This window comes from Polistes dominula, unplaced genomic scaffold (genome assembly GCF_049000335.1).
Source record: "Polistes dominula isolate Pdom_NZ unplaced genomic scaffold, Pdom_raw_medaka contig_17, whole genome shotgun sequence".
Classification (NCBI taxonomy): Eukaryota; Metazoa; Arthropoda; class Insecta; order Hymenoptera; family Vespidae; genus Polistes; species Polistes dominula.
The window spans coordinates 1,915,375-1,940,364 of NW_028301049.1; the positions used below are offsets into that span (position 1 = coordinate 1,915,375).

Here is a 24,990-nt window from a genome sequence, read left to right on the forward strand (position 1 = left end):
ACTATAAAAAAAAAAAAAACATAAAATAAATATCGAATATCTAATCGAGATTTAGGGTTGGGAGGAGGGGTTAAGGGGGTGTTCGTAGGCGAATTAATTGTACAATGTGATCTCGTAAAACTGGATTTCGAATTCCTCAGTAGTAACGTTCTCAACTTATCGTTCAAAACTAGTTCGAGTCAAACGACATAGCAAAGTATACTAAATTGTTGTCTTTTTCTTTTTAGATACGTCAACGAATGGTGGTGTAGGTTTATGGTGGTTTTGACGAGTGTGTGGTAATGGTGGTGGTCAACGGACATTTTACTAACGCTTTCCAATGGTCTCTCATACACACTTACTCTTTCTATTAAATATCATGCTACGAAGAATCGTTGAAAGTGAACCTAACTATTAAATGCACGAACGATCGTACGTTGCACCGGGAAACACGAAACTGGATTGGACGAAAATCCAGTTGCTAGCTTGAAAATCTCTCCTTGACAATTCAATCGTGAATTATTTGTCTCGTGGGCGGTCAACATTTTATTTTATTTTATTTTATTTTATTTTATTTTATTTTATTCTAACCAGTTAAGCATGTTAATATATTTATATATATATCGCTAAACGTTGCTGTTTATGGTCCTAACAATTTCAATTAAATATTTCTTTTTTCTCTACCTTTTAATTTCGACATTCTAAATAATTTCTCGACAAACAAAGTTGCACTATAGTGATGAAAGGAACTCAATAAAAAATAAGAACAAATATTTAATTAACAATTGTTTCGACTGCTAAAGGTCAAAATTAATGAAATAAATTGATTTGAAATGATATCTCAAGGCAGAAAGAAAAAAATGATTTAATAAAAACTAAGAATAATATTTTTGTGTCGTATTTTTATTAATTGGTTGAAATCGTTTTTTAATTATCAAATTTCTGTATGCAATTTGAGATAGATAGATGATAATACGGTTATATTTGTTTGACCTGTGTTCATTGTGTAAATGAGAGAAAAGATTGTATTATTATTATTATTAATAAATGAAATATTATTATTATTTACCAAATATATATTTTAACGAGAGTGAACGTACGATTTGTTAGTATTTGATTATGATGAGTTATTACATTATCGTTAAAATGTCTAATAAGAGAACAATAATAATAAGAAAAGGAAGAAGAAGAAGAAGAAGAAGAAGAAGAAGAAGAAGAAGGAGAACGAGCATGCACTTTCTCTAGCAAAAGTAAAAGTTTCTCTTGTGCCACGCGAGTCGTGGAAGACTCGATCGTAAGTAAATGACTACACTTTGAAAAACGTTTTACTTACTTCCTTCAGAAAGTTCGGAGCTTTCTATTATGTATGAGCGATCAATCGTTTCAATCTTTCCGATCGGCGAAATCGAACGAAAGTGTTATGCTAAATGATGCCAATAATACAATCTATCACATGATCTTTGTTGCATTTTATTTCTTTCTAATATTTTTATTTTTCCTATTGCTCGATTTCTAATCCCTATCATATATTTTTTTAAGATTAAGTAACTAATGATTAGTATAATATATATTGTTATAATTGTATATATAAAACTAGTTTTTTATTAATTTATTATTTTATATTTGCCACAATATTACTGCAAGATTTTATAATAATATTTATTTTATATAAAATTATTTTTTAATAATATTTGTAATATTTTCTATACGAAATATTAATTTAAAATTAATTAACTATCAATGATTACTATAATAAATATTAATATCATTTTAAAACTATTTCTTATTAATTTATTAATATTTTATATTCGTCACAATATTACTCTTCACGATTTTATAATAATATTTATTTTATATAAAATTATTTTTTAACAATATTTGTAATATTTTCTATACGAAATATTAATTTAAAATTAAGTAACTATCAATGATTACTATAATAAATATTAATATCATTTTAAAACTATTTCTTATTAGTTTATTAATATTTTATATTCGTCACAATATTACTCTTCACGATTTTATAATAATATTTATTTTATATAGAATCATTTGTAATATATTCTATACGAAATATTAATTCTTTTATTAATATTTTAAATGTACGTTTTACTAAAAAAAAAAAAAGAAAACAACCCTTAAATTTGCACCACATACCTACAACCTAGATTCCTAGTATTCAACGTTTCCGTAGTGTAGTGGTTATCACGTGTGCTTCACACGCACAAGGTCCCCGGTTCGATCCCGGGCGGAAACATATGATTATTTTTTTATCTATTTTTTTAAACAATTGCAATTTAAACCTTAACAAACATTCATATCTGCAAATACTTTTTTTCAAAACAATTCTACAAACTCTGATACAATTAAAACATTCAGACAATTTCTAATATTACTTTAAAAGAACTTCAAATATTTTGTAAAAACCTTAAAAAAAAACAATTGCAAAAATATTCTAAATAGTACTAATTGAAAAATTATTTAAAAAAAAAAATACAATTATTTTAGTAAAGCTCCTTTGATATAATACCAAGAAATCATTTGAAGTTCACCTTTTTAAAACGATGGGGGTATGTATTCCATTGTAAAGAATGAAATACCATACTATTGGTTATGGTTGGTGGTTGTTGTTGGTTACTATACAATGATGAATGTAGTGTAATGGTGTTGATGGTGTACGATGGTGTGCTAGTGATGATTGCAATGGTGGTGTGATGGTGGTGCATTATCGTAGAAGAAGAAGGAGAAGAAGAAGAAGAAGAAATGGGATTCTTTGTGTGAGCATGAGAAGAAGAGAGGAGGATGTTCATTGGTAGTGTGAGTGGGGTCCGATCGAGTCAGGGGATACGAGCTGTCTCAAGGTCACTTTAACACAAGGGCAAAGAAGAAGAAGAAGAAGAAGAAGAACTTCGGTCTAGTCTGAACTCAGCCGCGCCCTTCGAGGTCGTGCCATCTCGTTCCCACAAGTAAGCAAGCAAAAAAAGAATAAAAAGAAGAAGAAAAAAGAACAAGGGGAGCTGGTACCTTTATTTTTCCATCCACTGTGTGGTATAATGTGCCATTCTTAAGAGGGTGGGGCTGGACAAGGGCAAGATGAGAAACTTTAAGGGAGAAAGAGTTAAACAACAACCTTCAATGTGTGTTTCAGGATTTCAATCTGAACACACTCTACTCTCAACTACTCTGGCACTAACCTAGTATAGTTTCACCAACACATACACACACGTACACTATTAATTTTAGGCCTAACAAATACTAATGTCTATGCTTAATCGAAAAACTTTAATTGTATTTTAGTTGCTCACTAATTGTAAGTTTATAACGATTCTATTTTTGTTTTGTTTATAGATTGCTGCTTTTATATTATTTCAAAGTATACAGCACAATTCTAATATATATATATTGTTTTAATAATAACAAACAGTATTGTTAATATGTATTATAATTAAAAATAGATAGTTCAGTATTTATACAACAGGTGGTTGTATCAATTGCATCAATGTTGCATCATACCTGTTTTATTATATCGATATTTGATTGTAAATACTAAAATATATGTTAACAAAAATAGTCAAGCAACTAATTGTAAGATGATGCAATTGGTAAGAGAAGGTAAAGTCAACATTAAAATTAATAAATAATTAGTCATCGAATAATATAAAGATAATAAAAAATATATGTTTAGAGGAACCAATGCAATCTCGTTTCTTTAATCAATAAGACCTTGATCTGTGTTCTTGTGTTGATATCGTATATGCTATACGATTAGGGGAAGCGATTGGAAGCTCTTGAGGGTACTACCAGAAGCTTATCTGTGTATGTTTGTGTGTGTGTATCACTTTGAGGACGATTAATTCAATGACAATGCTCACTTAGTTTCTCATATTAATTAAGGTTAACCTCAGGGTTCAGTGACGAGAGGAGGCTTCCGACAAGGTCATCCTCTAATCTCCTACTCCAAGAGAGACAACCATAAACGCATCTCTCAACATTTAGGACAATACTATGACACACGCTTGCGTTCACTAGCCCTTCACTATTTAATTCAATTAACATTTTGGGATTGTCATTGTTTATAATCTATTAAATGTCATTAAATTATTCGTAGTTAACGTGATAAATTATTAACTAGTATAAATAATTATAAATGAAACAATTTAGAAATTTTATAAAGGTTTTAGGGGTTATGTTCACTGAAATCTATGACCAACAGATGGTACTGGACTTTCCTGTATTTTTTTTCTTCCTTTTTTTTTTAAATTAATTAATGTAATAACAACCCTAGCTGTATGCGAATAGCAACTTTGTTTGAAAATTTCAAGACAATCGGTAAAATACTTTTGGAGATTAACGATTAGGCAATCCAATAAAATAATTGGTTTGTTAAATAGACGAATCAATGTTTTATACGTTGATTATGATCAGGTAACCCTAACCTAGCATAATTATAGTTATTCCCCCTTCCCAAAAAGAAAAAAAAAACAACAACTGAACCACCAAGTTTGATGATTTGATTTCCTTGTCTCGTCTCAATTGGTTAACAAGCAGATTAAAGGTTCGACAAAAGAAAAGGAAGAAGAATAAAAAATAAGAAAAGGAAGATGTGAATAGGGGAAACAAAAAAGTGTAAATTGTTCACGGTCGAGGTGATGCTTGAAAAGCATCGGCTAATTAAAAGCTGCCAGGTTACTTATCGTTCCTGTTCGATCTCACGAATCGGTGAGATGTAAATCGTACTTTTTAAAAGTTAGCGAGAGCCCTTCTTCGAGGAGCAATAAGCAACGTTGGCGCCAAGGTCACGACCTCCACTTTGTATCGAGAACGATGAGAGAGGCGCGCGCCACGCACGTGCGTGCATACGTGCATACGTGCGTGCATTCGTACGTACGTGAGTATGTGCATGTGCGCATTCTCTTTCAAGAGTGCAACACGCTCGAGTGCACGCTCGAGAGTGCAGCAGCGGCTCTAATCCGTTTGAAGGTTTTACCATGAACAGGGACGTACGGTTTATCTAAAGTACCACAACCATCTATATACATCCTGGTATCATTTATTTTTCTTTTTTATTTATCAATTATTTATTTTCTTCGATGCTTCGATATTTTATTTAATCGAGTGTGTGTGCGTGTTGAAAGAAATTGTAACATAAGGTTGAAGTATTTTAATTCATTCGAATGTTAATACAAATTTTAGCAATTTTTACTGCAACCATAAATAGAACACTGATATTTGATCTAATTTGTTTCTGTAAATTTTACTATATTTTTAAAATGTAATTACAATCATATTGTATGCACAAGATATAATTGTAATAAATAATAATAACAACAACCCTTGATACAAGCTCATATAATTGTCACTAAATCAAAAAAAAAAAAAAGAGAAACTAATTATCTTTCGTAGCTCTCCCTTTGTAAAATTAATATAAAAAGAAGAAAAGTATAATAAATGTCTAACAAATAACTTGACCCATCCTATATAACGTGTGTGTCAACTCGCGAATAGGATTTGGAGGGCGCGGTGCACTCTCAACAAGGATTCTCGGACTTCTCGGGTAGAACCTTGAGTTAACTGGAGGAACGAGGATGAGTGAGTAGGAAAAAAGGATCTGGGTATGGGTTAGGGTGAAAGAGGGGGCTTTCGAAGTAGTTGGTGGAGGGGTCGGGAACATGTAAAGGAAGGGAGACAAAGAAGAACAGAGAAAAGGGAAGAGTCTCGTTTCAAGTAAGCAGAAGCCCAACAGCAGCAAACACCAACGAATGTTCCTGTTGCTCGTATGTGTATATGTGTGTATATGTATGGTGCATATAAGTGTATTTAAGCATGCATGTGTTAGTTCGTTTCGGTCCGTCGTCTTTGGGGTGAACGTACGACGGTAGACGCAAAAATCCCTTCAAGGTCGATGCATCCCTCCCGTTTGATTCTCCTTCTCTTTTACACTAACACCAAGTCCTATACGTATTCTCCTTATTGGACTACCCCCACCACTTTGTTCCGGCGGGGCCACCACCCTAGACCGTCATCGATGCAGGCAGGGGCAGACTCACCCACGCGACTCATCCGGCCCCCGATTCTCAGGGCCGTATCTTCCTTTGTCATTGGCCCTTTGTCGGTTTCATCATTATTTTTATTCAATTTATTTCATTTGATTTGATCCATTTTATATTGGACCTTTTTGAACCCCATTAAAAGGAAGACCACATTAAAGATGAAACAATTTAATTATGTTTACGTACAAAAGTTTGGGTCTGTGTATGTTTTACGCTATGCATTATAGTTATCTATGATACCTGACTAGGAGAATTTGCAACTGTTGTAAACAAGAGAATAATATTACTGTAGATTGACATAAAATCAATTAGTTGGTGAACGAATTTCTGTCCCATTTGTAAAGGTCTTTTGTCTCTTGTACAATTATAACTACTAACTAACCGAAACTAAATTCAGCCAAGATTAATGCGATTAACTTTCAATTGGTCCATCGTTATCCACACACACACACACACACGCATACGCTGCTAACTTTCGATCTCATGCAACACGTGTTCTCTTTGTAGATACCTGTATACATGTAATGTTCTACACGATTATTCAAAGTTTAGTAATCATCAGGGGATTTATCAAGTTTTCATTGGATCAACATCGATAAGCTGATTTTCTAAATAACGCGAGTCTAACGAATTTTATCTATCGTTTATCTATTGACGTTTATAAACAATATTAATAGTAATGAATATTAATTAATTTTCAAATGCGTTACGTGTCAACTTTAATTTGTGTAAATTGTTAGTTTACAGAATTGAAAATTAATTAAAAGATAGAAATGAATTTAATTTTTAAGATAAAATCATAAATTCTAATGAATTATAATTAATATTTACGTTTATCTAATTGTAAAAATAAAAATCCAAATGTATGTATATAAAAAATACTAATTAAAATATAAAAAAATTTAATTTAATAAAAAATAATATCCCTTATTATTGCTAAATCAAAATAACAAAATAAATCCCAAAATATTTCCTAAATAATTAATTTCTTCTGTTATTTATATTTCAACTTAAAAAATAATAACCCAAATACACCCTAAAATATCCTAAATAATTAATTTCTTTATTATTTATATTTCATCCTAAAACAAAACAAAAATATCCCAAAACTACCATGAAACAAAATTTACAATAGAAAAAATAAAAATATATTTCAAAACGTTAAATATCAATTAATCACTCCCAGATAACACAACCCTAAATAAATAAATTAAAAATATCAAATATAAATTTAAACAATTCAACCCACACACACACACACACACACACACACAAAACAAAAAAAATATCAAACGAGTAAGAAATTGTTCTCGAGGAAATCAACAAGGTTGGAAATCGCGAGGGCGTTAGACGAGAGGATGGTGGTGAAGGGCGTGGATGAAAAAAGGGAGGAAAAGGGAACGATGAAAGAATAAGAAGAAGAATAAGAAGAAGAAGAAGAAGAGAGGAGAAAAGAGAAAAGGGAGGAGGAGATGCTGCAGCATCGAAAGAGGGTCTTCACATGGATTGGCACGAAGCAATAAGTGTATCGGGTGAACGGCCGGCCGTGCATCCAGACTGCAGACGCCCAATAAAAATATCTTACGTCTCTCTTCTCCTCCCCCTTTTTCTTCTCCCCTTATCCCCCTTCTTCTTTCCCTTTTCCCCACTACCCTTTTCTTCTCCTCTTCAAAGCCATTCTCAACTCATCCTCTTTCTTTCTCTCTCTCTCTTCTCTCTCTCGTTATTTCTTTCGTTTTATTTTTATTTTTTTTATTTCATTATTTCATTCTTTCTTTCTTTCTTTCTTTCTTTCTTTCTTTACCCTTATTCATTGCCAAATTATTTTTATTGTCGAATAACTGAGCAAGATTCCCCCTCTCGTTAACAACGTGTACGTTTTTTCTCCCTCCCACCATCACCACCACCCTAACTTAAACTCTACAAAAGCTCTTGTAATAGTATTGAATTATTAATAATATCGTATTTGTTAAATGCCTTAACACAATTAATTGTTTATATATTAAATTTTAATTAATGATTTATTAAATTACATTTATCATGTGGTACATGTGAGCCAAAATATGACGTTGTCGTATAAGGTTTAGGTTATGTTCAAATGTTTTGCGTGCTTATCGAAATCTATGGCAAATAAATGGCGCTAAACTTACGGGTATATTTTTCTTTTGAAATTGATCGTTTAGATAGAAATTATGGTAAAAAATTGTTCATAATGCCGTTTGTTATTTTGTAAAGTGAGTTCAAATTTCACACGATAAATTTCTACAAATATCACGTGTCAAATTGTTCGAAGATAACCACACAAGTAAACAGACTTTATTTCCTAAATTAACTCTCTCTTTTGTGTTTTCTCATTTAAATGAAATTATTTACAAAATGATATTTCACAAAAGTACATAAATCACGTTTAAAAAAAAGATATTTTAATTTTTGCACGATAAACTGATAGATAAACGAATATAATTATACAAACACAAATGTATGATAAAAACTGAACTTCTTTTCTTAAATTAGTTTACACGTTTGAGAGACAAACAAAATTAACATAATGAAAAATGAAAAATAAAAAAAAAAAAGAACATAAAATTTATCAAATTTGATGAAGGCAAGAATAGAAATTATTTATAAGCAATAATTCGATATAATAATAAATTTGATAGAAAAGAAAAATAAAATAATAAAAAAAGATGAATAGGAGAAAAGAAAAAGAAAAAAGAGGGAAGGGGAGGAAATAAAAATATAAAGATAAGAATCGAAGGAAATTCATTGTCTCGAAGAAGAAGAAGGTATATATATATATATATATATATATATATATATATATATATATGGGGAACCCTTTGTTCTCCCTTCAGATGTTTAGAGCCCGTTGTCCTACCACACCCTTTGCGACTCAACAAACAATACCATGGCACGCACCATAAGATCTTACTGCTGGTATCCACACCATACCAAGATCGGATAGACAAGTTTGTTGCTTTTTCTATCAAGTTGATACTACGATATATCCATTGTCAATGCAACCATAGCTCATGCAACCAATGCACACATTTATGCAACTAGTATATTCTAATATGTATAATAGAAATGTTAGATATATATATATATAATTGTTTTGTTTTGTATTTCATCGAAGATCTCTATTATTATCCTTCCCACACACATACACACATACACACATCATGTTGGAAAAGAAATAAAAAAAAAAAAAAAAGAAAGAGAAAAGACTAAGAAGAGTCATGGCAATCGTTGTGTAAACTGAAATTCTTTCTCTATCCTACCCTCCTTTCATCGTAAGTGCACGGTTTACATTCAAGTACTCGAGTGGCACTTGGGCCGTTCGACGCTGCATACCGATGCATTTCGTTTCTCCTTGCACTACCAACTCAACCATTCCTATTTCTGGAAAAGTCAACATACGATACGTCAACGATGTGACGTAGACTCTTGTCTCATTTCTCAACAGAGGACCTACCCTTACGAAAGCAATATTTAAATCTTTGATAAATCCTTAAATAAAACATCAACGATGACGATGAACCCTTTCAAAAATCATCTTAATGAAATCTTTCGAATAATTGATTATCTTTTAATTTATCATTTTTATCAATGAAAAAAATATGCCAGGAATATACGAGAATGTTGAATTAAAATATAAATAAATGAAAAATAATAATGAAATAATATTATTAATAAACGTAAACGATGACAAAACCCTTTAACCAGTTAAACTGTGCCGCTTCATTTTGAAAGTGAGTACCGCTGTGTGTCGCTACAATCGAACTATGACGAGGAGATTTTTAGGTTAACAACATTGCTCATTTATGAAGATAAAATGAACTCTATAAATATACTAAATAATAATAATTTACAAAACTTACAATTTTTTTTTTTACTAATCTTACAAAAATTGAGATTATGTTTCGTTTTTTTTTCTTTTTTTTTTTACAAAAATTACAATTTAAATAACCAATGATCATTACTTTTTACGCATGACGAGTATACTAGTCATGACACCAAATTCTGCCACTTCTTCATGACGGATAAACTCGTCAAACTCAATTAACTGGTTAAAACTCTTAACGAAATCTTTCAAATTGACATTTAACTATCTAACTAACTATCCATACTTTTTTAATTGATTCAACTAAATATATAAAATAAATGAATAAAGTTAATTAACAAAATTAATGTAACACACTATAACTCATATTCTGTTTGTCATAGTTAATTAGAAATAATAAAAAAAAAAAAAAAAGAAGAAAAAGAAAAAAAGAAAAGGTGTTCGTTCGTTCGAGTACAATTTAGCTAGACGCGTAAATTAAAAGGATATTTCTTTTAACAACGATCACAGAGTACAAAAGTATTTACGATTATTGTCAATCGTAAAAACGAAACGTGACATTTGCGAACAGTGTCCTCGGAATGATCTTCGATCGACCGAGAGAGACCTCGGGCACGAGGCCAACTAGATTATTATACTTTTTTCTTATCCGTCTTTTACAAAAGTTTTTCACGAAAATCTAAATCACTATAGTTTATATTTCCTAATGTATGTGACTAATCCTCCAAATAATATAATATACAATAAAATACATTTTATGACAATAGTTCAATGTCATGGAAAAATTTTTAACACTTTATTATTATTATTATTATTATTATTATTATGATTATTATTAAAACTTATGTAAATGTGCATACAAGTTATACGTGTACAAAAGTATTGTAAATTTATTTAACCGTTTGAGTCGCCAGAATCAAGTTATGACAAGTATTAGGATCTCTGACAGAGGCGTAGGGCGTAGCAATTCGACCTATCTACTCTAATTTTGAATTTAACCACCAGATAGCGTATTCAAGTGCTAGAGATCCCACGTGGCATAGCAAATTCGACCTATCTACTCTAATTTTGAATTTAGCCATCAAATAGCGTATTCAAGTGCTAGAGATCCCAATACTCGTCAATACACTTCTCCACGACGAGTATACTCGCCAATCACATAACGTGTCACAATTTGATGCTCACCTTTTATTCATAATTAATTTCTCCACCTTTTTTTTTCTTTGATCTATCAATATTCTTTATAATATTGCACAATATAAATTACACGTTGCATTTAACACATATATAGCTGATAAAAGAGAAAAAAAGGAAAAGTTATTAATATAAATTCTAATCTACGTTAAAGAGAATAGATAAATGAGTTGCTTAAAAATATTGAAAAAAATGAAATAAATAAAAATAGAATAACTAATGTTATGTGTTAGTCAGAATAAAATAACAAATATAAATTTTTCTTTTTTTTTTTTTTAGTGCACGCGTCGATACGCGAGTGTAACATTGAACGAAACACAAAAAAAATTGCGAATCGCTATGAGTCATTGGGAATATAATTCGAATATATGATTCGTGATGACGCACAAGGCCAAGGTCGACAGCGTTTATCAACGAATAAATTAAGCTCAAACGTTAACTCCTATATATATATATATATATATATTTATATAAAAATATACTCACGCGTATATATTCGTTGTATATGTGTGTGTATGTTTGTAAAATAGATACGTGGATGCAATGTATGCGTAACAAGAAATAATAAAAAAAAAAGAAGAAAAATAAAATACACGGATTATCTATAACAATAATTGCTATGCAACAAAACCATAAACGCAAATACTCGGTAGTAGTAGTATCGTTTGATCGTTATCTTATGTATACATATGAATATACGTATATATATATATGCATTAGGATCATTGTCTAATACCATTAGGTGCTTCTAACATATTCTATATTTATCTTAAATGTCTAATACATAATTTAATATCTCAACAAATATTATTAAAATAAAAGAAAGAAAGAAAGAAAGAAAGAAGATATTAATTTTATGATTTTCTGAATAATTAAATTGATTTTCTAAATAATGAAATTGTTCATTATACTTAAGTAACATTTTGGAAAATATCTAACTAACGTTGTAAACAACAATTTTTGTGTCTAGTGTAATAAATAAAAATAATATAACTGATTAGATAAACGCAACGATTAGTAAAAACGTGCAAGGTCTTCTTTACTTTAATTAACTAATAACAAATGACTTCCTAAAATAACGAAAAAGAAAAAGAAAAAAAAATTGTCATAAGGAAATAATAACCATACGTTTTAATTATGTCATTTTTTTCTTTTTTTTAAGATTACAAAGATAACAACAAAAAAAAGTATCGTAGGAAATAATACAAACCAATCTAATTAAAAATAAGACATACGTGAAACAAATTAAATTAAAAGAAAAAAATACGTCTACGTTTCTACAACAATAACAACAAAATTAATAAAAATAAAAAGAAATGTCATTACAAAATTTTAATATATATTTTATATATATATATATATATATATATATATATATATACATATTTATATTTTTGTAAAGATTACTTAAAGATAAAATAAACTGACCTAACTAAAGATAGTACAAACACGAATCCAAAAATAGAATTACAAATGTGGTCTCATTCAAAAAAAAAAGAAACAAAACAAAAAACAAATTTGTTATTATTATTATTATTATTATTATTATTATTATTATTATTATTATTATTAATAATAATAATAATAATAATATTATTAATTGACATTAAGAACTTGAAAGTTCATTGGCACGAATACCAAATCTCGCCAATTTTGAATCCATGGCGGTTTTCGTTGTTTCGTGATAAACAACGTTTTACGGTGTGGATTAATCAAACCTACACCGAACCCCCAAAAAAGAAACCCCACAAATTTAAATAAAAAAAAAAAAAAAATAAAAAATAATAATAAAATTCAGTGACAAACAAAGAATGTCAGAATGCGAGTGCATCGAACTTGGGAAGCAGTTACATCGATGACTCGTAACGTTCCACTGGATTTAACTTATTGCAATTCAAGACACGTTTAACACAACCATCGTGAAATCTTTCTCGTAGGAAGTTAAAAAAAAAAGTGAGAGAGGAAGAAAGATAAAAGGAGAAAGAGAAAGAGAAAGAGATAGAGAAAAAAGAATGAGATGGAAGGGATGAGTAAAGGGTAGTGGGAAGGGGAAATAAAGAAAGATGTCTGGAGCATGTAGGAGTCCTAGGTGCAATCACTGCGCATTATTCTAACGAGAAAACTTCCAAGTCCTCTTGCTTCGTCACTAACCTAAGCTACTTCTTTCTTTCTTTCTTTCTTTCTTTCTTTCTTTCTTTCTTTCTTTCTATCTTTCTTTTTCTTTTTATCGTGACCTTAACTTTATCCTCAAGCATGGACGCAACCTTGGCAGTCTCGCATTTGCGATGCAGCTTGGAACACATCCCTCTTATTAAACTACCTCAACCTATCATCCTCTTGTCTATCATCTTTCTTTCTTGTTTTTTTTTTTCTTTTATCGAACATTATCAACGAGACCTTTTCTTTTTTTTTTTTTTTTTTATTAACCTAACAGTTTCAATATTATTTTGTAATTAATAGAACATTTTTAAATATTTTAAAATCAAATCTGGAATAAAAATTATTTGATCTGTTTTTTTTTTTTTTTTAATCTTTTTTGGTAGATATAAATTTATATATTTTGATAATTGTGAAAATTTTCTAAAGATAATATTTATTATATAATATAAATGATAGTATATATATATATATATTGATATTTAAAGTAGGTAACCTCGAGTTTGTTGTTCAATTGATTAGAAAATATATAAAACAACATTACGTGAGAATCCTTTAAACAATTTTAATCGGTTGACCCCCAAGTATGTATACTAAGACTTTAAAGTATACATTTTATAATCGATACGGATTATTCTATCAAAGTAGTTCGCAAGGGCAAGGTCGCTTTTTTTCTTACACACACATTGTATCTGAACGAGAACGATCACGTTGTTCACTTTAATTACAGTCATGAACTAGATGGTGGCAGTGGTCTCATATTTGATTATATATCATCTCAAGGATATTTATATTTATAGTATATATTCCCATATCTAAGATTAAACATAATCGTTTTATATAAAATCTAAATATTCAAACAATATCATTTTCAACTGAAAACTCTATTAAATCTTTATTCAACAAACTTTACACTTTAATTTAGTTTTCTAACAAACAAGTTTAATTATATATATAAAACAATGTAAAAGATAGTTTTCACTAACTAACTATAGAAACAATTGAAATATTTCATCTAACTTTTAAACGAGTTTATATTAACATAAATAATTGCAATCTTAGATCTTTATTTCTATCTATTCTATTAAATAGAATATTTAATATTATTGTAATCCTGAATTTTTCATGCAACTTTTTTCTTATCCACTGTTCGACTACTATTAAACTTTCTGAGCTATTTAGGTTGCAAGAGTTGGTGAATCACCCTCTGTATATAAATGGAAGTATAAGAAAATCGCAACTAAAAATCATTTAACTAAAAATGAATGCTAAAATCATGATTTACGAATAATCCAAGAAGTATTATCGAATAAGTAGCAAGGTCGAAGATCGTAGCAAAAAGGAATGGAAAAAAGGAAAGGAAAGGAAAGGAAAGGAAAGGAAAGGAAAGAAAATAATATAAAATAAAAGAACAGTCGATAAAGTTCGAAGGGCGAACGGTGTTCTCGTTTGGATGTAGTAAAAAAAAAAAGAAAAAAAAAAAAGAAAAAAAAGAATGGAATGAGAGAAGGTAAATCACTCCGATGACCTCCGATCGGAGTTATATCAGTAGGAACGGTCGCGGTGACCCTCAACCCCTTGTGCTCACCTCGTTGGGGTGCAAATCGATGCAATACCAAAGTACAGTGTCAATGTCAATCCTAGGCTGGACGAACGACGTTACCGAGAGAGGGTTGTTGCTCACAATCAGTTAGAAAAGCTGCAGGAGGTAAAACGGTCTATGCCGTTGCGTCAGAATGACGTCAATGCAACCCCTTTTACACCCTCCGAACCCTACAACCTCCTCTTTTAACATTACAACCTATACTTTCATCTTTTCTCTCTCTCTCTCTCACTCACTCACTCTCATTCTTTTTTCTATTCCTCTTTCACGCTCTAATTGTATGTATTATAATATGATATTACTCTTTCTATATTTTATTTTTTTTTCTATTTTTTAAATATTAATATTCTATCCCACGCATATATACGCTCGTTGTTTTCTTTCATAATTTTATTATATTTATTATATTATTATTACTTTGTTTTTTATATTATTATAATATACCCGTTAACTTACACACATACACTTATTTATTCGTAATTAAAATGTTTGAGTATTTTTCGATGACTTTCTTTGACTACTCACCCCATCCCCGGATTCTATCGATTGTTCACCCCTTCTTACTCTTCATTTACCTCTTACTGCATACTAAGACTACTCGTGAAAGGCCTCGTTGACTCTTAGAGAAAAAGAGAGAGAGAGAGAGAGAGAGAAAGAGCTGGACACTTTCGTTTCATTCTACCTGTTGATCTATCCAAGAATAAAACGTAATCCCTCTCGTTATGGAAAATACCAGTATCGTAAAATGAGAGAATATTATACATACAATCGATTTGCACCTGTCTACCTGTCGAGTATTACCAAATAACAGAAAGGATACTTGGAAAGCTCTTCTTCTAAGAAAAAAAAATAAGAAAAAAAGAAATCGAAGAAAAGGTCTCGATTTTCATTGATTGGCCTAATTCAATACTATTGGCAATAAAATACCTGACCCTTCTAACGTTACGTGACTCTTACGTCATATTTCTTTCGTAATTAGGGTCTCTCATGAATTTTTGTATAATTAAATTATTACATTTTCTAAGTTATTAATTGGAATTAATAAATTCTATTGAAGAATTATTTTACAATGGAAATATAATAGATAAAAGCTTTTCAGATAATTGCTTTTAAACATCTAAAGGGAAACATTACTATAACGTAGTGATATGAATAACTATGATCATATGTACGATGGTCTACGTAAAATAATATACACACACACACACACCTTTTCAAATGAAACTTGGATAATTTTCTAATTAATTCCAATTAACTTATTATCTTTTTTTATTTTTTCAATGTGTTATTAAAATAATTAATATGTTTACAACTATTTCTATGGATTATAATTAAACAAAGGAAACAAATTATTAAATTATCAGCCTATATTACAACAAACTGAATTATATTATAATAATTAAATATTTAAATTATATTATAGATAGTTAGTTTCCTTTGTTTTAAATCTATGAACACAAAGGACTATAAAAGGATGTGATCCTGAAATCAGGTACCAGCATAAGCGACTCTCTCGGGTTTCAAATTACACTTGAACGTGGACTCTTTTTCGCTTCTTTCGGGTGGTCCCAACAGTGTGCCAAAAAAAAACAAAAAAAATACAAAATAATAAAAATAAAAATAACTTTAGGGTTGCGTCTGGGTGCTAACGTGTTAGGGAATATCGAGCATTTGAAAGACGGTTTTTGATGTGGCTTCGAAACTCCTCCTCAAACCACCACCACCACCACCACCACCACCATTGGCCCTCGAGAAAATTCAATACCACCGATCAAGGTGCTGATTGCAGTTCGTTGAGTTTTTGATGCCTTCAACTCTCGACCACCTGCTCTCTATCTTTCCTTCTTTCTTTCTATCTTTTATTTATTTCTTGTTCTTGTTCTTTTTCCTTTTAGTTTTTTGCTCTTTCAATTTGATGTTGCATACCTCGAGGTCGTTGCACGTCAAACGATCATCCATAAACTTTTTCTACCATTTGCTTTTTTCTTACGAACAAATTTCTACTTTTATTCTACTTAATTATATCTTTTTATTATTCAACAATATTCTTTTTTTTTTTAAATTAATATTTCAATTATTTAATTATTAATATAATTATTTGCAAAAGTTTCCATTCGATTTGTATCCCGTCAATTTGATTCATAATTAATTTGACAGTTTAACAAATTATTTGCTTAATATTTTCTAACAAAAAAAGTAAAAAAAAACATAAAATAAAATTTATAACAAGTGTTAAACGATTAGAAGAAAAAATATTTGTATTTCTAAACAAATCGTATTCGAAACAATTCCAAAAAAAAAGAAAAAAAAAAATGATTTCCCACCGCGTTCAAAGTTTAAATTCAATATCGAATCAACGATCTCGAGCGCGTGTCTGACTCGTTGTTGGGTTTTTCGTTGGGTTCTCGTTGGGTTCTCGTTGGGGCTTTTCGAGGCCACGAGCCAGCTGCTACTGCTGCTGTTTCTTCGGTAATCCAGTCGAATCGAGGTCATTGCTCGAGAGATACAAGGACCTATACTGAGAGAATTCAACCACGAAATTTCGTCCTAAATTATCTTATTATAACTTTCGTAATTCTTCCTTCTTTATTTCTTATTACTAAACCTATTCGTGAATAAATTCCTACTTTCAAAAGAAAAAAAAAAAAAAAAAAAAAAAAACTAATGCATTTAATCAATTAACTGTGATTGACGAGTATACTTGTCATGCGTATAGTGACCATTGGCTATTTAAATTGTAATTTTTGAAAAAAAAAAAAAAACAAAAACAAAACATATTCTCAAATTTCAAAATGTTTAGAATATTTTGAGGCCACGTCAGAATAAAGCAAACAAATAAAAAATATAAATAATTTCAGATTAACTCATACGTATATACTCGTCATAGCTCAATACTGGCGACACCAAACGGTGCTCGCTTTCAAACGAGGACGCTACAGTTAAATGTTTAATTAAAATCTAGTAAATAATTGTTAGATTAATATCATCGAATGTTATAATTAATAATATGAGATGAATACATTTTGTTTTTATGTAAATTAAAATTCAATAAATATGATTGAATTGTGTTTGGTCAGAAAAAAAAAGAAAAAAAAAACAGAATAAAAAGTGGATGTAAAGTTGAGTAACATTTTGTAAGATCAATGAAGTAAGGAATCGTCCCGTTAGTTAATGGGTCAGTATAATAAATATGAAAAAAAAAAAAAAGAGAATAAGAGAATGTTTAACTGACCGGCTGTCGTATCGGGGAGTCACGTAAACGCAGAAGCTTTTACATGTATATAGGAGAGCCAGGTGTTTCACACCCCATACGTGCGTTTGGCACATGACAAGCGGGAACATATTTTGCCCCTTGTGTATGTAGGTCACCAACCATACTACTGAGTTATAATATTCCGGGCCGCATTAACTAAAATTCTAAAACTACTATTCTCAAAATAATCTTCTAAAAAAAAAAAAAAAAAAAAAAATTGAAACAAATAAAATGAAAATACACTGATCTAATCATTTATTGTTCATCGTATTACCTAGTTATTCGTGACGAAACCGTTTTATCTTTTTTTTTTAACAAATCATGAGATTTAATATAAAAAGAAAAAATATTTGGTTAATTTTATCTTGAAATATTTAAGTTAAATATTTTGTTACAAAAAAAAAAGGAAATTTATTTTCAATCGATAGTAGAAATTGTTATGAAATTTTGAAATGATCGGTACAACCCTGAAGAGACACTCGTAATAAGAGTTTCGGCAGAGCAGGTGTTTGTTACCGTGGCGAACGTTATACGTATTACTTTTTCGAAAACACCTGCCCAAAGATACCAAATTAACATATGCAATAATTATTAAACGTGAAGGATTTAAAACAAAGCCGATTACGTTATCTTACTGAACAATATGTTACTGTTACCGTTTAATTACCGAAACACCGTAATTCAATATATAACTTATAAAGTGTGTCATTTTAACTGCATCGAATATAAACAATTGTTCATTAATTAATTACTGAAAAAAAAAAAACGAAAAATATGTACACGGCCTTCACATGCAAATACAAATAAAACTCTTATCATCAAGTGGAAAATAATCAATTGGTTCGTATATTATATACATCAAAATTACCGTAATATGTCATTTTATCAAACTAATCGAAACCTATCAAACCCTATTTAAACTCATTCGAAAAGATTTGTTGTCTTCGGTACTTTTGCGGTTTCCTTCTACTGCAAGACCGAATGGAAAATAACCTGACTGTTCTTTATTTCATTTTCAAAACCCCCGAAAATATTAAAATACCCACCCAAATTGTATTCACCTTTGCGTTTAACAAAAAGAAATAAAAAAGCATCTAAGGTATTTGAAATTTGTTAAAAACTCACTCGTTACTACCTGTTATATCACATACATAAGAACATTTTCAAATGAAAATGACGTACGTATGAAATATGAACAGTTAGCATTAGAAGTTCTGCGATGGCTCCAAAACACTCCTACTTCGTAGAAAGTATTGTAGTCTGTGACTATGGATGAAGAGTTTCTCTCTCGTTTCCTTATTGAAGAAGATCCATCCATTCCATATCTTTGAAAGGGAAGAATGTTCGTCGTCATATCTGTAAAATAAAATAAATTAAAACGATAAGTTATATATCTGCAATATGATCCAATATCATATGAAATAAAATCGAATAAAATTTAAATCAAAATGAATATACTTACAATGCATTCCAATGGGATGCAACTCTATTGCACCATGGTGATGCACCTCGCGTGAATCTAATAACGCGGTATATACGAAAATAAGAAACTATAGATGAGTTTCTTATCGCGAAACCGAAATTTTATTATACGACGAACAACACTGACTCTATATAATTCGCGTTTGATTTTCATTTATTACTCGCCCGATCACTGATTCTACAACTAATTCAATGACTGCCTTGCACGCAGTTTTATGATAACACCATAAACACTCCCGTACATTGCTTCGCGCACGATTGCAATCTGAAACAGAAATAAATAACAATACTATTAATATCATTACTATTACAGAAAAGTATTCAAATTTTAGAGGAATTATTTAATACAAAAATATACTCACATTAAACGTTTATCGAGGAATGCACGATGAGTCTCCTACCCTTAGGATGACGATGGTAATTCACTAACACTGACTCTACAACTGCATTACATGCAGTTTATGCAATTAACACTAGATTTATGGACTGAGTAAATTTAATTCATTTCAAACTATTTTGCTACATATATAAATAAGAACAATGACTATTTATGAATAAACCTAATTGTGTTGCCATAACACAAAATTTATTTTATTTATTACAACAATATGATACGTAAAAAATTCATTATTAATTATTAATTAACCCTATAACAAAAAGAAACGGCAATTTAAGTCTATTCCTCTCTGTGTTCATTAATTGATCAATTGAATCTCGATTAAAAGACGCGCTGAGCTTGAAAAAGCGCGGCTGATTCGAATTAAAGAATGTGTACTTTCTTTACATATATATATATATATATATATATATATAAAATAGAAATATTATTTTTTTTTTAAATATAAAAATCTGCAAACAATGTTTGTATATTTTTAAAAAATACTGAACAAAACAATAGTGAACAAATCTAGTGTTAAGTGAATTTCTACATGAATTTAATGAATAAATTGTGAACACTATTCCAACGATGATCTGAAACACAAATAGAAACAAGATTATATAAATCGTTGTTATATAAAAATTACTATAATTATTAAAAAAATGTTTAATATAAAAATTGACTTACGTTTATTCCTCATTGATGAATGCACGATGGGTTTCCTACCCTTAGGATGACGATGAGCACACATTTAAACCGAATAAAAGAAACTTGCGAGTTTCTTTACCGAGCAAACGGAACTTTTACATGCGACGATCAACACTGAATCTACTCTTTTCGACTTTTTTATATTTTATTTTAACGCGATGCAACACACGAATAGTTCATTGCCTACACGCACGTTTGCAATGATCTAAAACAGAAAAAGAAAAAGAACAATTAATGTCATCGTCGTAATAAAAACCCATTGAAATTATCATAGAAATGTATTATAAGAAAACAATACTAACTTTTAATCTTGATTGATGATTGCAGGATGGGTATCCTACCCTTAAGATGACGATGTATAACAAAAATTAAATATAAAATCTAAAAAGCTGAAACATATTAAAGATTATATTACAATAGTTTCTGTAAATCATTTCTGAAGACAGAGTACACATTAAAACCATTGAATATTTTATCAAAAATATTCAATGGTAAATAAAAAGAAATAATTTAATAATCTCTATAAGAATTGATACATAATTAAAAGTTAAAGTTAACAAATATTTGTGGAATTTATCAAAATATGCAACTATATCTGCATACTAAATTACATACCAAGTATGTAATATTAATACAAATATTCATTAAAAATCTTTAAAGTAGTCTAAATGAAACAGTAATAGTATCAGCAAACTCAATAAAGAGTAACATAAAAAATGAACTAGTTTTTATACTACTCTATGCAATGAAAATCTTGTTAAAGTATTAAAATCAAAACGATAACGTTAGAAATCAAATTATTCAATAATTTAATACGCTTCATTTTCGTTGATGTTGTCTCGTTGAAAGATAGAAGACAAATACGAAATACATTACTACGTCACCTTGGTAGAGGAGACCTTGGTAGTGTCGAACGTTCGGCTATTATACCTATGTTATCGGCTGTTTACGTTTTGTCGTTGACTCGAGAAATACCTGCAAATATAAATACACATTTATAATACCTATGTATATGTCGAGTGTATTGTTTTCTTATTCTTCCTCTCTCTCTCTCTCTCACTCACTCACTCACTCTTACCCTCTCTCTCACTCTTTCTGTAGTATTTCTATATGTCAAATATACTTTAACAAAATAATGCTTATACCTCAACATATATAGAGAAGAATAAAAGTATAGATATTTGAATTCGTGCTGTTACTTTCCCCATGATTAGAAAGCTAAAAAAAAAGTAAAATATGAAAACACTCACGTATAAAAATCTTATATGTAACTATCATTTGGTATATAACATTTGTTATGTACCATTTGATTATATAAAAGGAAGGTGTATGTTAGAAAATAAATTAAAACAATTATCTGAACTCTGATATAATTACTGCTTTGTTCTTAGTTTAATTTAACACGTTCTGTGCCACGTGTATCACCAGTGGTACACGTTAAATTTGTTCTTCAGGCCACGTATACCACTGGTGGTACACTTACCATTAAACATATTTATTTGAATGCATTGAAAATATATGTTTAAAACAAATTGAACTCTGTAGAAAAAAAATACCTATTAAAGTATTGATGGATTATACAAAATGCAGTATAAAACAAAGCACATTTACAATAATTAATAATTACATGTAATGGTTGATTTTGTTGAAAGCATAATGAAATGGTCTTAATGACAAGTCAGGTAAAAAAATGCTTGACACGGTACGTGTTAAATTTGAAAAATAGTTCGCGATATGTCACAGAAATGTATGTGATTATTTTCTATATATATTAATTGTTGTTGAAATAAAATATTGAAACGGTACGTTTAATGGTGATGAAAATCTCGAACTTGGTCGTAGTAAATAGCTTTTAAAAGGTGTTACGCTTTTAAGAACATTCAACTTCCTGCAGAAGGAAGTAAGAGTTAATGGTTTAATTCATTTACCCTCTCGCTCTTTCGTTCAGTTAAGTAAATTAACTATAGCACTTTCCTGTCTTTCTCTTCTGGGTATCTTACCAGTTAAAAGTGAATTTTGCAAATTCAAATGAAAAAGACATTAGGAAAATAAAAATACAAATAAAGTTGTTTTTTTTTCTAAGTAAAAATAAGAGTTACACATACATACACACACAAACACACACACACACGAGAGATTTTCACGAACTTCTTTTTTAAACAAAAATAAAATTTAAAAAAAAACAAACAAACCGTTCAATTAATCTCATTATTTTTGCTACTTTTCAATTCATTCCACTTGTTCTAATTTAAGATAAGAATACTATTATTATTTTCTTTCCATTTAAATGAGTTTCTATCTAAAGATATTCGAGATGAAAAAGACACTCTCTTCGAATAATTTAATTAAATAAATGCATTTTTTTTTTTTTTTTTTTTTAAAGAAAATTCAAAGTTTTTTTTTATCTTGAAATTTTCAAATGTGTTGTTTTGATAAGATAACAACAAGAAAAAATATATTAACTTTGAGATAAAAAGGTAGTACGATCTTTATAAGAAGAGTTACGTTTCCCTTGGTGTTCTGAAATAATCTCGTGAAATGTATCCTTTCTTTTATGACGCTTTTATTAAAGGATCAACCAGTGTTCCTTTTCTTCTTTTCTTTTACGTTGGGTCGGACGTATATAAGTGCCCTTTGTTTTCTTTTTTTGATTTATGGCATATTAGATATTTTGAACGAAAGAACAAGAAAAGAATGTAATACTAAAAAATATAGATTTAAATGTAGGTTTGACAGAATTTCTAGAAATTATTATAAATGTCAATAAATTATCCTAATTTTTGTTTTAAATATTAGATATTTTAGTGAAGAAACAAGAAAATAAAATATAATACTAAAAAATATATTTAAATGTAGGTTTGACAAAATTTCTAGAAATTTTTATAAATGTCAATAAATTATCCTAATTTTAATTTTAAATAATTTATAAGTGATAACCCACGACACAATTCGACATTTCAAAATTATTAAATTAAGAAAAAAACTTCTTTTATTGAAAGATCAAATGATCATATAAAAAAAAAAAACGAACCAAATAAATCACCTGATCTCTTAAACTGATAGATTTATTAGTAAAAAAAATATATTAAAAAAACAAAAAAGTTTAGTGACATTTTACAAATTTGATTAATATATATATATATATATATATACGAATTTTATATAAATAATGTTTTATATTTAATATTTTAAACCGGTATTATTTCACGGAATGATTAAGTTAAAAAAAAAAGAAAGGATACTTTTTTGTGAGACCAAATCCAAATAAAGAACATAAAGAACACATAAATTACATAATTCTAAGATAAAACTTGAAACCCAGGACCGCGTTTTATATAAACCTAAATTGGTTGCTTTTGCGAAGGTTATAGTTATTAGAGAATTTAAAAAGATCGTTTGACCTATTAAAACAAAAAACAAAAAAAGAAGAAGACCCATCGTGTCTGGTTCGGAAGAAAATGATCGACGACGATGGATCTTTCGATCTCGAAGGACGATTTCTCTTTCTTTCGTTGCCTTGAAGACGCTTAAGCAGAAAATAGTTGGACCTTGACAAGGGAGATGCAGGTGCGAGAATACCATCGACATTTATTAGTCAAGTGAATTGTGTTATTTTACACGTGTCATTTTTTTTTATCTCAACTTACCTCCCTAACTCCCTCCCTCCCTCCCTCCCTCTCAATTTTACATAAAAAGAAACCTAACAATGTAATAAAATAAAACCGTCGTCGTACAATTTCGTTCAGTGTCTGACATTTTCATGTATTTCATCTGATCCTAGTACTACTGTAATTGTAATTCAAATATTTAAGTGTAATTAACCCTTTGACTGCTAAAAGCGTATATATACGCTCTCACAAATCCAACAATATATACGAAAAGCGTAAATATACGCCCTCTGTATTTTTTTTACTATAACGCCTTCATATATTGCTGTTTTACCGATTAATTTAACATGGAATTTATTGTGATATATATATCAACTAAATATTGGCAATTATTTCAATATCGTTTAATCAATTGCTTTCATATTTGACTGTTTTTTTACATACGGTCTCGTATAATCGCTTCGTGCTTTGATTCCTGTAAATTTGTTCCTTTGCTGCATATATAAGTATTTATATTTATATACATTCGAATAAAAATAAATATTAAAATTGATATTTTTATTGTATTTACCATTATTATCTGTTTTTGTTAGTAGTCAGTAAAAAAACAGTCGCAACGACTGACATGCGAAAATCGCACCCATCGTTCATATTAATGGATTCGTTCAACGAACGCACCGCTAGTCAAAGAGTTAAAATAATAATTTTCATTATTTCAAATTATCCTATAATG

The 24,990-nt window shown here is 29.4% G+C and overlaps 1 non-coding gene across 1 annotated transcript; it reads left to right on the top strand.

The window, feature by feature from the left end:
* Positions 1-2,163: 2,163 nt before the first annotated feature.
* TRNAV-CAC (transfer RNA valine (anticodon CAC)) lies at positions 2,164-2,236 on the top strand. Its single transcript has one exon. It is a non-coding gene; the product is annotated as a tRNA-Val (tRNA).
* Positions 2,237-24,990: the final 22,754 nt, after the last annotated feature.